Source organism: Bactrocera tryoni, chromosome 1 (assembly GCF_016617805.1).
Source record: "Bactrocera tryoni isolate S06 chromosome 1, CSIRO_BtryS06_freeze2, whole genome shotgun sequence".
In the NCBI taxonomy this organism is placed as follows: Eukaryota; Metazoa; Arthropoda; class Insecta; order Diptera; family Tephritidae; genus Bactrocera; species Bactrocera tryoni.
The window spans coordinates 24776217-24788579 of record NC_052499.1 but is presented as its reverse complement, the minus strand read 5'-3'; the positions used below and the strand labels follow the sequence as shown (position 1 = coordinate 24788579).

The following is a 12363-nucleotide window of genomic DNA, read 5'->3' as shown; positions in this document are numbered from 1 at the left end:
CTCTCTCGCTCATGCCTATGCAAGATGCGTTCTAAAGTAAACAGGACTTTAAAAACAAAATAAATTTATTTTATTCAGTCAACTTGTGCGGAACAAGCCGTGCACACACCTTTCAATTCCATTTCCATTAATTTCAACGATGATTTCGGCTGATTTTTGATGAATTTACGCACAGTTTTGATGGAATTTTCAGTGATCACGGATGATCGTCATTTATGTCTTCACGACCACTTTGAAAACGTTGAAACCACTCGTGCTTTCTGATACGGGATAGGCAATCATCGCCATAAACTTGTTTCATTACTTGAAACGTTTCGGTAAAAGTTTTACCAATTTTAAAACAAAATTTAATGTTGGCTCTTTGTTCGAAGCTCATTTTCGCACCAATAACACAAACATACTGACACTTAAAACGCAATAACTTCACTACACCAATAGATGAAATGTTATGAAATTCTCACTGGAAAATTGTTAAAGATAGCAGATTCTAACGCACCAGTCGACATTAGATGGCGCCAAAAGGGGGCGCTAGATTCAAAAAGTCCTATTTACTTTGGAACGCACATTGTAGTTATTTCAGTCAAACTATGTACATATATTGACGAATATTTTACCCATACATAACTGGTAAGACATACAACAAAAAAATTAAAAAAAAATACTAAGTTCAGATGGTATTCCTAGGTGAATCCAGACACCTTGTTGTTAATGAAGTACAATATTGCGTGTGTTTAGAGCGCCTGTGAGATCTTTCTAGCCATGCAGAGAACGTAGGAGATCTACTGTAGTACTTCCCCTTAGCAAAGTTCATCTTGCCACAATCGCAGAAGTTCTTACTGAACATTTTATAGAAGTTCTAGGTACCACAACGGACCAACGTTATAAGCCGTGTTACATATATGTATTCAAATGAGTGGGAATGTTTATATGGAGCTTACAGGGTAGAACTCAACATCGTATCGGTTTTCAGCATAAAATGTCCAATAAAAAGTGAAATTTTAATAAATCATCTCGAAATAAGAAAAATACGTTGGAGCTAGGAATCTAGCTATGGTGATCACAATCGTCATTGCAGACAACTGTCACAACAAATAATAATTAAATGCTGATTGTTATTTGTTCTCTTTTTGGAAGTTCAAAAGTACGGAAAAAGGTTTGTATAGAACTTTGGTTTAACCCGCCATTTTCTAGAACGATTTATGAGCTAGTGGTTTGTATATTTTCTCAACACTTTAATATTGAGGTAAAACTTAGAGACTGAGAACATGGATAGCTTTCTCTTGTGGAAATGACATAAAGTGGGCACCAAGATCGTGTCACCTCAAATTTTTCTTAAGTGAGAATATATTAAATAATATAAATTCCGACTACATAAATATATATGGATCATATACAATACTTATAAAGTGGAATAAAATAGAATTATGGGAACGATTCTACTGAACAAAATATGAACCGCTTCCCCAAACTCTTTCAACCAACAAGCACACGATCAAAAATCTAAAATAAAATAATGTTGTTCAACCCAATTTAGTATTAAAGTTACAACGGAAATGTATTCTAATCACCGTTTCAAAGAAAGATAACCCACACATGGCCACAACTAACCAAACATATTTTCAATTTCGATAATAATTGATGAAGAGTGAGATAAACATAGATTATATACATACCTAAGTATGTATGGACATTGTCTAAGCTAACAATTAAAATGTTGAAAGAAGCGCCTTAAGTAATAAATCGGCATAGGTGGTTATTATGCTTTTGTCGGAATATGCTTTGAATCTGCATGGTTCCTAGCTGCATCATTTATTATAGGCTAATTAAAAAGGAAACACAATGTGATGTAAGAAAATTTTTTAGCCAACGGTGTGCCTCCTAACACTTGAAATGTTAATTATTTTGTAATTCGATTTTCTTAAATCTGTTCCAAGACTGCAGACACTTAACGAAAGATGCCTAAAGCGCGTTTTCCTACTGGAAAATATTATGAAAAAGGTGCGTGCTTACATAACGAAGGAAAAAGAAAAGGTCACTGCACTATAGATCAATGAACTACCCATCAGACGGCTTATCTGCTTGCGATGCCTTGAAGAAAGTAACCAACGTAAGTCTCATTGTGCAATGTCGAATTTAGAATGAAGGGAATTCATTAATTCTCGAAGGGATAAGCGCATCTTGTAGGGTTAACACTTTATTGTTATGATTTTTAGTTGTTTAAGTGTTTAATCTTTGTGTAAATTTCTAGTAGAGAGAGCATTGGAATACCAGAACTCAATGGACGCCATACACCAAATAGCAATTATAGAAAATCGGAAAGTTAGAAGGAGATAATTCAAACACGATGAACTTTATGCACTTCACAAAAACTACAGTCTGACCTCGTTACTATATGAATCGCTCACATATATGGTAGATATTTATATGCACGTTGTATATAATTTCGAACAGTTAGCTGGCAATATTTCAGGGGTTATTGGGAAAAACAGGAAATTCCATTATATCTTACCTAAGAGATGGTAACAAGAGATGCTACTAAGTTTAGAGCGATCTAGGTACAGGTGGTTTTTTCAATACGTATTTTTGTTCAGTATTGTTTGCCATTTCATCATGGAAAGACTTACGCCTGAACAAGGTTCACAATTCATTAAACTTTATTACGAAAATTCGCTCAACTTATGGTCAACATAATCGGCGTACTGAGTGTACTACAAGTATTTTATTGTATTTGCAACGCCATTACCCATCTTGAGACCCAACATCCATTATTGGATAATATTCGATCGAATAGACCACGTTCAACACGCAGTAAAAAAATATAGCAGCCGTAGCTAAGGGTGTACACGAAGACCATGGAGAGTTGATTCGACCCCGTTCGCAGCAACTTGTACTGACGTATGGAACGACTTGGCACATCTTACGTGGAGATCTTAAATTGAAAGCATACAAAATACAGCTTGTGCAAGAACCGACTTTCCCTACATCGCTCCGCTCTATGGACTCTTGAAAAGTTACAAGAAGATCCGACGTTTTCGAACCGAATTTTGTTCAGTTATGAGTCCCTTTTCTCGCTCAACGGGTATGTAAACAAGCCGCAATTGCCGCATTATGGACGAAAAGCCACCTGAAGAGCTGCCATTTCATTCAGAAAAAACAACGGCTTGATGTGGTTTATAGGCCGGTGGAATTATCGGTCCATATTTTTTCAAAAATGATGCTTTTGAGAACGTAACCGTCAATGAAGACCGTTATCGCACCATGATAACCAACTATTTAGTGACTCGTGATATCGTCGACATTTGGTTTCAACAAGATGGTGCCACTTCCCACACATCGCATTAATTAATGGATTTATTGAGATAACACTTCGGTGAGCAAATAAGTCTTAATAAGAATTCTTAATTAATTGCCATTGTATTTATGTTTTTTACGAAGAAAGGTACGATATTCTAACTAAAGCCTGTCACCCCCCAATCCGCTGACAGATCACTGGTTTATATACTATTTGAACTTGAATGCAGAACCCAAATTTATCTGATATGAATTCTTGAAAGTTTTTCAAAAATAAAGTCCCGAATTAGAACTTCATCAAACTCATTTTGCTACGTAGCAATTTTAAATGCCTAGAGAATTCGTAAGAGAAAAGAGTTAAAAACTGTTTCATGGCGAGATAAAATGTACGAATATATGTACATATGTATTACTATATGGTTTAACTAACTTAATTCTTAAAAAACGGATTAGAACCCGTTTTCTTGAGCGGTTTGTGAGCTAGTGGTTTGTATATTTTCGAAAAACTTTAATATTGAGATAAAAATTAGCGACTGAGAACATGTATAGATTTCTCTTGTGGAAATGACATAAAGTGGGCACCAAGATCGTGCCGCCTCAATTTTTTCTTAAGCGAGAATACCATAGCTGCGTTCTCGTTGAAGTCAATAAAGTCAATTTTATGCCCAAATGAAGAATAATAAACCACTTTATTTCTTTCTTTTGCGAAAAAATTTGTTTTAAATATAGTCACTTAAATGTCAATATTTTTAATAATAAATATATAAATACCTTTGTTGACTTCAAATCTAACTGTGATGATGTAGAAAATTGTGGAAAATCTGAAAATAAAAAACAAATTATATTTAGTTATTGTGTTTAAACTGTAATTTTGTTTATAAAATATTTTTCTGTAAAACTTTTATTTATTTTTCTAACCTTTAAAAGAATAAGACTAAAAAATTCGGTGGAGGTGCAGTTCTAACTCCAATTAACAGTAAAATAGACTTGAAATGTTTTCCAAATGCCAGTATCTCACATTATCTCACCAACAACAACAATTTATAGTTCTTTTAAACAATAAAAGAAACTCATTAAATTGAAAATATTCAAGAAACAAGTATTTCAAAGCAACACACTGTTTACATAGTAAAACAACAACAAAAGTATATATGTATATTTGCATATGTATAATATGTATGCATTGGAAACTTTTTTAATTAATTACAACAACTACTATACAACAATACATTTTTACTGCCAGCCAACGTTGTAGTTTTAGTAGCGTGTATACAAAATAAGAAGTATAAACAAAATGAAATAGAAAAAGAATTACTAATGGAGATTGACATACAAGACAACAACTAACAATAATCAAAAGCACAAAAACAGCAATAAAATTTATTAAAGAATTTGGCTTGTATGCATCATTTTTCAATTTCTTAAGCAGCTGCGGCATTTGAGGAATTTCCAAAAACAAATAATAATAATAAAACTGAATATCGAATCATGAAGTAGCATGGGTTAAAGAATAGAGAAGCAAGTTAAGACTCAAATACGAAACTTGCACTTGAGCTGCAGTCTGATTGTGTCGTGTTTAGCGAAGAATCGAACGCGAGTTCTAAACACAATGTAACTCTGCATTTACATACATATGTAAATATGATGTGAATACATAAGTATGTGTGCGTGATTATTGAGTATAAGCTGCGCTTTACCACTCTCTACCAAGCAGACCTTCACATTTTGATTTAATTACACTTAACCTTAATCATACCGAAACTCGTTGCCACGGGCAGAGCCTCAGCTTAGAAAAATGTGAGATTTTGGAATTTCAATTATATGCTTTGGATCACTAGACTAAAGGAGAATAGCACTAACACAGTGAAATAGAATTAATAAACAATATTGTGGCGTGTTTGGTCTTTGGCTTCTTCTTCCATGTAAAGTGTGTGTGTGATATGAGGCAATTAACCCTTGACAATGCTGCTAGCGAGTTTATAACAAAGCAACGTGGGTCAAAGCGTTTGGGAAACGAGATTAAGTTGAAGGCATGTAAAGAACAAGTTACAAACAACATACTATGTATTTAGATTACAATAATTTCACAATGAGACATAAAGCAGAGGTTGCCGGAAGCAAATGAGAGCACAAGCTAATGTATTTCATTATAATTTATAATTCTTCATAAACTCATTACTTGCATAATCCTGTTGCTTGGAATCGTTGATATTAAAACATTTTTCTAAAAAATTTCCAAACTGTGGCAACCTTTTTTTCAAATAATACCTCAATAATTTTTCATAAACTCATTACTTGCATAATTCTATTGTATGAAATCGTTTATCTTAGAATTTTTTTTAAATTTCTAAAATGTGGCAACCTTTTTTTTCAAATAATATAGTACCTCAAGGAATTCTTCTAAGCTCGTTAGAATTATTGTTATTATTTCAATATTTCATTTTAATTAATTTAACAGAAGAAAATATGGCAAAAAGATAGCAACTCTCATAAAAACTGTTAGCTCTCAGCATATATCATATGGTAGTTTAGATTTCTTAGACCGAATGATCTAAAAGAATTATTTAAATCGATTCAGAGTCTGAATTTCAGATATAATTATGCCTGCGTTCGGCATATGGAAAAAATGAAAAATTGGTTTTTGTGTCACACGACTTTTTTGCATTTAATCGATCAAAAAAAGAAACAAAGAAAATTGAAAAGAGGTAAGATGTTTCTTCTTTTTTGCTGACATTCCTTTTGGTTAATCGCACTACTCACTCACAAACCCTACATAGCTACTCACTCATCTGAGCGGAAAATCGCCAAAGTCCGCCCAAAACCCATTAGTTACTCATCTGCTTGACAATCAGTTTTCTTTGTAAATATTTGTATTATTTTCTTAATAAATTGCAGTGACTGCACCCACTCTCATTAAATTCCATTATTCGCACACAATCATTGTGTATATTTACAGAGAGGAAAAGAGTCCCTCACAGTTAGGCAATTGACGTAATGTGATGACGACTGCAAGCAATTAAAATTTATTCAGACAATTCAAATGACATTTGTGCAAACAAAAAAAAACGCTCGTTTGCCGGGCTTGTGTGCTTAATGAATGAGTGAATTATGAAAAGAAATGTTTTGATTCTAATGGCGAATTGCTAATTTCACGATGAAGATACAATTTTAAGCAACAGTGACAACTCTTAATTAATATATTTTTAGCTCTGCTTTTGACCTTATTTCTAAAGCGTCTCATACTAGTGTTAGTTAATATATAATTATTAATTTGTTTAATAAAGGTTATGAAAAGCTACAGGGTTAGAGGTGCAGAGTGTAACTAACAATACAGGTAAGGTTTTGCTTCCATTCCATCTCTATTTCATTTATGTCAGTTGTTTGTTCGATTCATCACTCTCCAAGTTTTGGTGAATCGTAGTAAATACATACATACATCGCGTGCAATAGCAAATGCATAACCGTGCATAAATGAATACAAAATTATGATTATGAGTAATAATATATGCAGTGTGTTGTTGTGCCACAAAATACAATGCGACGACTTTATTATCAAGCAAACAATGTGAACTAAGTTTTGTTTTTGTTTCGCTTAATTTTAAATTAACTCATCACTGCGGTTTATTTTTATGCCACGCACTGGCTTTATTGGCTATGGCGGTCAAAGGTGACTGACAGTCATTGGCAATGTAGACAAAAGATTTGATGTCGCTAAAGGTGCACAGACACATGCAGTTGTACATATACATATGTATATAAACCCATAAGCATATGTAAATGTTATGATTTATGGGCTGTACTATGCTTATATAGATTACCGAGTTATATATGTATGTACGTACGTTAAATTTATATAGAAATATATTTGTATGTATATTTGTAACGCATACAATACATACATACAAGTACTATAATATATGTATATGTATTACATATACATACATTTGCATATGTACATATAGTCACCTAAAATGCAAAATAACCTAACATCACTTTTCATAAGCTTACAGGCGAAGGAAAAACGATATAATAGAAACCGCACATATTGAAACGAAATTTGAGTTTTGGTTATAAAAAGGTTATATATTGGTTATAAAAAGGTTATATATTGGTTATAAAATGGTTATATATTGGTTATAAAATGGTTATATATTGGTTATAAAAAGGTTATATATTGGGTATATCTTAGTTTTAACTGAGAGTGGAAGCTGAATATTTTATGCTACAATTGTATATGTAATATAACCTTTTTGATGATACATTGTTTTGCATTTTAGGTGACGATGTGGACTTACGTATGTATGTATCCGCAGTAATTAATATTCCGCCTCATGAATGTTGCCGCTAACCCGTTTTAACTCAACCCTCAATTGTGACAATTTTTAATTTTTTTATTTGTTTTAAATTCGTTAATTCGTTTCAGCGCATAGAGATTGCAACAATTACAACTGCTTAAGAATAAGAAATAAATGATTTTCTTAAAATAACCACACGTCACTCTTATTTTATCATATTTGTATTTGCATGGCGAGCGTGCATGAAATTATGCCTCAATTGAGAGTTGACTCAGACGCCGCCGAGCACAAACATTTTTCACACATATGTAAACATTTATGTACGTTTCCATATGATTAAATACTCCAAAATACAGCTCAAGTACATAGTCTCATACTTGGAAATAATCATATATGTATTCTACAAGTATATACATATGTATGTAACTATGTGTATGTATTTATTTCTGTAAGTTCACGTCTGTACAATCACTAGTCTAGTTCGTAGATATAATAAGTAGAATTGTTCTCAATTTTCACTCTGCTAGGAAAAAACGCTAATTAAAAGTTCAAAATATTGACCTTCCTGCCACCGATACTCCTTTGGCCGTTAGCAAATTATGACTGTCATAAACTCGACCTGTAATTGGCTTTTATTGGACAAAACGTGCGAGTGACGAATCGAACAAACGGCTGCCATAAATCAAGAATACTGACATAATCAAATAGAGATGAAAAAGAAAGAAAAAGTTGTAACACTTCAATGAGATAAGCACACACATCTCTTCAGAAATTATTTTATTTTAACAAGAGAACAAGTACAATTAATGCAGAGAAACGACTTAAGATATAAACTGTCTTTATACGAGTAAGGTCTTAAGTTTGCGTATTAGTAATATATTATCTTTTCTTTGCTTGATTTCTCTATAAAGTGATATTAATTCATAAAATATTGCGAGCGAAGCTATTTTTTAGCTTTCTATGTGAAGTTGGTCAACACCTCGCTTGTCGAACAACTCGCTTGAACTCCTGGCGAGGAATCACCACATAGAGTCACCGTTTTTCGAATAATGCGAGCTCATCAATTCATAAGATTTGAATAATTTTATAATAACAATATACAACAAGATGCTCAATGTATGGTACGAATGTTGTTCTATCAAAAACGAAATTGTTCTTAAACAACTTTTTCTTTGACAACTTTTTCATTGCTTTTACATAACACCAACATTGAATTTTGCAAATATCCTTCAGCATTTCAAATCGTTTTACAATTTAGTTAAATGTCCTTAGCTTCATAGGAGAGGTGTCATATAACGTTTTGTGTATAACTAATTAGTCAACTTGTAATCGAACAATACCATAAATCAGTGTAATTCCCATCTTCCACGCAACGAAGAGTGCAAATACTGTAATAATTAAAACACAGCTGATATGCTGATGAAGGAATCGAATTCTAAACTCCCTATGTGTAAGAATTATGTATTCAGCCCATGTCATATGGTATAACCTATAAGTTTTGAAAAAATACCAACGTAGAAATTTATTAGAAAGATATAAGAAAAATTTAAGACTAATACATATAAAGGGTGATCCCTTTCGAGGTTCCCTACTTTCTAAAGAAAAAAGAAAGAAACTTCAAATTTAATGGAAAACGTTTATAAGCATTCGAAAGAACATTCCTTGGCCGCGGCACGTCTAGATGGTCCGTCCGTTGAATACAATTTTCAATGACCCGATGGTAACTAGCGAATGACTCTCTTAATGTTTTGCTCCAAGGCCTGAATCGGGATTGTCCACATAGATTTTAGGCTTTACTTATCTCAACAGGAAAGAATCTAACAGTGTGATATCACACAAACTTGGTGGCCAATCGGCCGACACTCACCGAAGTGTTCTCTCAATAAATCCATTGATTGATACGACTTGTGGAAAGTCTTGTTGAAACCAAATATCGCCGAGATCACGAGCTCAATTTCAGGTATCAAATAGTTGGTTATCATGGCGCTATAATGGTCGCCATTGGCGGTTACGGCACCAGCATCATTTCTGAAGAAATATGGATCGATGATCCCACAGGACCACAAACCACACCAAACCGTTGTTTTTTCTAGATGAAGTGGCAGCTCTTGAATCTTTTCAGGTTGCTCTTCGTCCCCAATGCGGCAATTTTGCTTGTTTACATGCCCATTAAGCCAGAAAGGAACATCATCGCTGCACAAAATTCGAATCGAAAACGTCGAATCTTTTCGAAACTTTTCCATGGTACGATCGATTTAAGGTCTCAAAGTAGAATGCGCCATGTCGTTCCATAGTCTGTGTTCGTATACACTCTCAGCTACGGCTGCTATATTTTCTTCACTGCGTGCTGGATGTGGTCTATTCGGTCGAATACTATCCAATAATGAATACTGGGTCTCAAGATGAGTGATGGTGTTGCGATTAGTATGATTAGTATGGCCGATTATGTTGACCATAAATTGAGCGAAACACATTATTTACAGCACGTGATTTTTCGTAATAAATTCCACGATTTGTAATCGTTGTTCAAGCGTAAGTCTGTCCATGATGAAATGTCAAACAAAAACTGAACAAAAATAAACTGACAGCTTGACACGACTCACATACTTCTACTGGGATCACCCGTTAATTCCAAGTGAGATCCATAGAGTTTGGTTCAACCCTACGACCTACCTATATTACCTAAACCTAACTTAAATAAAATCGTTCGAAATATAAAAATATTATTATTATTAGGGAACGGTAAAAAGATAAGATATTATTTAATCTAGAATCTAGAAGAATATAACAACGGTTAAAGGCCATACAATTTTGTTTTCTGGAACGGACCGTATAGTTTGAATAATAACGGAATGTATGTAATAATGCGATGCACTAAAGTTAAAAAAACAAAAAAAACTAGACTATAATGTTGTTTATTTGTTAGTGTGTATAAATGTATAGTGAAGTGCATTAGTTGACTTTATTGCAGCAAGTAGTCACCACCCACGAAAGCAACAGTGTTTAATCAACGAGTAGTTGCAGCAGCTACTGCGTTACGTTAAGCCACACGAGTATGTACATATGTAAATATATGTACATATAGAAATATGTGCTGTTCATGGTGCTGAGTTTGTAATGCATCAACGCACAGAACTCACATTACACAAGCCCGCACAGCACAGTTATTTTCATTAAGGCAGACTGAGAGCCAGTTAGTCCGTCAGTAAATCAGGCAGCCGTTCCAATCAAATCAGTTGTTGAATTAGTCATTTGGACAAACCCATGGCATGCAACTTGTCGCCACCACTAGTTGAGACAATATATTACATATATACATACATACTTTTGTATTTGTATGTAGTTATGTATGCATGGATATTTGTGGGCAGTCAAGCGCGCAGGCATGCCGGCAGCTGCGGACACAAGTGGCAGAGGTTGCCAACACCCGCATATTTCTCCTCTTTCCATTATTAACTATTAATTGAATAATATTATATTGTACACTCGTGTGCAAATAAAGTTGACAAAACTTTTTTGCATAAGATAAAAAAATATAATAAAATATCAAACACTTCTTTGCAGTGAAATAGCATAATTATACATTAAACCAAAGTACCAGTGCTAATCAAATTGTTGTTGTTCAACATGTCCGTTCATTTTTTTTTTGTAATTTACATTTGAGAGCAAAAATCTAGCTGTAAACACTTTACTGTTGACACAAAACGCAGACGGTTTTTGTAAAAAAAAGGTGCGCTCATCTTCATGACTTCATTTTTCGAAACTTCACATAAAACTGTGTACGCAAATATTTCAAACATGTCAAATTGAAATTCAAAAAAATTAGCAAGTTGTGTTGACATTTATTTTATTTTTATTTTTTCGCAATTGTCTTCTATCGCCACTACTGTGCCGTTATATGCGCATGACTTTTGAAGGCCAATCGTAATTTTGTAATGATATTTTGCACTAGTGAATGCATACCAAATTACACAAATACATAAAAATGCAAAAAGAAAATAAATAAAATGAAATAATAAAAAATAATGCCGCATAACAAATCATTACAAGTATGTACCACCAAGCAATCACAAACAATCTTACAAAAATATTTGCAGCACCGTAAATAATTTATTTCGAAAGCAGTACATACATACGTACATACACAAACGATTTTATGAATACTGTGAATCAGAGGCGTAAGGGGTGTGCCACGTACTTATGTATATGCACAACAGCGATACCTGCCCCTAGCAATGCCCTCCATTAGTGCAAAAAGCCGTGAGCATCACGAAAGCGCCTAATGACTTTTGATTTATTGCGAAGAAAATTATTATTAATATTTTCACACATACATACACAAAAATAAAAAATATTATATAAACAATCAGTCAAATTTTTAACTGCCATTTGAATTGTTTTGACAACGATTTTGACAAAGTTTCGCCGTAAGCATTTGTCAGCTGTCAGTCATAAAAATATTTGTGTTTTCTACGCTTTACACTTTGTTTATTATTTACTATAAATTATTTGATAATAGTTTTTATTTATTTTACTATATGACTAATTAAAATTCACGAAAATTGTCTAGAAAGAAAGTAAACTTTTTTTTAAATTTGATTTGACATATTTTCCTGCATATAACTGAGTTGTAGTCCGTTTAAGGTTAAATTTGGCATTCTTTTGTTTATTATTCTTTATTTTAATTTCACCATTCTTTTATTGTCTGTTTGAAATGTCTCACCCGTCAATGGCGCAGTTTTATTTAAATTTTTTTTTTCAGTTCAAATACCTTTAA

The 12363-nt window shown here is 33.2% G+C and overlaps 1 protein-coding gene across 4 annotated transcripts in view; it reads right to left on the bottom strand.

Annotated features, from left to right (window-relative positions):
• The window catches only part of LOC120772612, a 133179-nt gene that overhangs the window by 81288 nt on the left and 39528 nt on the right, over window positions 1–12363 (bottom strand). For all 4 annotated transcript variants that reach the window (XM_040101338.1, XM_040101370.1, XM_040101330.1 and 1 more), the window contains one exon: window positions 4063–4112. The gene's annotated coding sequence lies outside the window, so the exon portion shown is untranslated. The remainder of the gene's footprint in view (window positions 1–4062; window positions 4113–12363) is intronic.